This window comes from Nuphar pumila, chromosome 5 (genome assembly GCF_984573655.1).
Source record: "Nuphar pumila chromosome 5, dmNupPumi1.hap1.1, whole genome shotgun sequence".
Taxonomy (NCBI): Eukaryota; Viridiplantae; Streptophyta; class Magnoliopsida; order Nymphaeales; family Nymphaeaceae; genus Nuphar; species Nuphar pumila.
In genome coordinates, this window is record NC_143253.1 from 100,926,120 (window position 1) to 100,927,804 (window position 1,685).

General features: G+C 39.1%; 1 non-coding gene across 1 annotated transcript; it reads right to left on the reverse strand.

Annotated features, from left to right (window-relative positions):
* Positions 1-1,167: 1,167 nt before the first annotated feature.
* LOC149837923 (small nucleolar RNA R71) lies at positions 1,168-1,270 on the reverse strand. The gene has a single exon (XR_016432306.1). It is a non-coding gene; the product is annotated as a small nucleolar RNA R71 (small nucleolar RNA).
* Positions 1,271-1,685: the final 415 nt, after the last annotated feature.

The following is a 1,685-nucleotide window of genomic DNA, read 5'->3' on the forward strand; positions in this document are numbered from 1 at the left end:
ATTTTCCTTTTAGTGATTAATTGTAGTTGTATTAACTTTATAATTGTAGATTGACATTTGTTATTAATAAATTAAATTTTCTAGAAATATTGTGATTAATTCCTGTTCCCTGAGGATTCGACCCGTACTTACCACTTTGTGGAAAGTCGGTTTTTATATTTTTGGTTGACGATTTTCCAAAGTTTTATAGAAAATAATTGTTTTAAAAAGATCATTTCAAAATATCAACCAAATTTTGGTGCTGTTGCCGGGGAACGACGAATTAATTACTTTATTTCTTAGAGTTTGATTTATTAAATTGTTTTAGTTAGTTAATTAGTTGTTTTATTTTTAGTTAGTAGGATTAGTAAGTGAATATAGGATTAACATAGTTACTTAATATAGGATTCACGTTCTGTTCTTTCTAGGATTCACTTGAAATTCATTCTGCAAGGAGCGATTAGACAGGTGGGTTGTAGAAAAACTTAGTTTGTGATTTCCTGTATTTATCTTTTCAGTACTTTAGAGTAGTTTAATTTGTTATTTCATTTACTTAGTTAGATCATTCTGACATAATTAGTTTAGCATATTTGTTTAGGAATTGTCTATTTTGTGTTATTTACATTTTAGTACCTATGTTAGTTAATTTTTTTAGATTTAGGTCATTTGCTTACATCTGGTCTTAGTACCAGTGTATGCAGGGGCGACGAGGTCTAGGAACCCCATTACACCCATTTGTTGACAACCCAAAGAGAATTTTACATTCTCATCGAAGTTCGGCAACAATGGCTGACATGGATCCTCCACCTCCACCCCCAGTTCTTTCACGCCCTCTGCGGGAATACTTCATTCCCACAGACTATGTGCAGGCATCCTGCATTCGGAGACCCGATGTAGGAGCGCCGCATTATGAGATTAAGGCCAGCATTATTCAGATGCTTCCATCCTTTTATGGCCTTAGTCATGAGGATCCCTACCGACATTTAGATGAATTCCTCGAAATTTGTTCTACTGTTAAGATACAGAATTTTGATGATGATGCTTTAAGGTTGACTCTATTCCCCTTTTCATTGAAGGACAAAGCCAAGTATTGGCTAAAGTCCTTAGATTCTGTAGAAATAGAGTCATGGGATCAATTGCAACAGGAGTTTCTTCGGAAATATTTTCTCATTGGTCGTACGAACCAATATCGTAGAGCCATCACTAGCTTTTCAAAGCTAGATGGTGAGCGCTTTCATGAGACCTGGGAGAGAATGAAGGATCTCCTCAGGAAATGTCCCCATCATCAGGTGCCGAAATGGCAACTGGTGCAGAGCTTCTACGATGGATTGTCTGACAAGAATCGTCAGATGATCGACTCTTCATGTGGAGGGACATTCATGCTGAAGAGCGAGGACGAAGCATGGAGGCTATTTGATACATTGGCCGAGAATTCTCTCCACCATGCTTCGAGCTCTCATTCTGATAGAGCCACACCCAGCATTCAGAAGAAAGCTGGTGTTCTTGAGATTGGTCCATCTACTGCACTACAGTGCAAGGTAGACATGATTGCTCAGAAGCTGGACCAGCTCCTCTCAGAACCATCCACTACACAGCAGGTGTGTACTCTTTGTGCCAGTCCGGCACACGAGATCACTGAGTGCCCTTCGGCAGCTCAGTACCCTGAATTTGTTCAAGAACAAGTTCAGGCAGCTCAGGGTTACGTC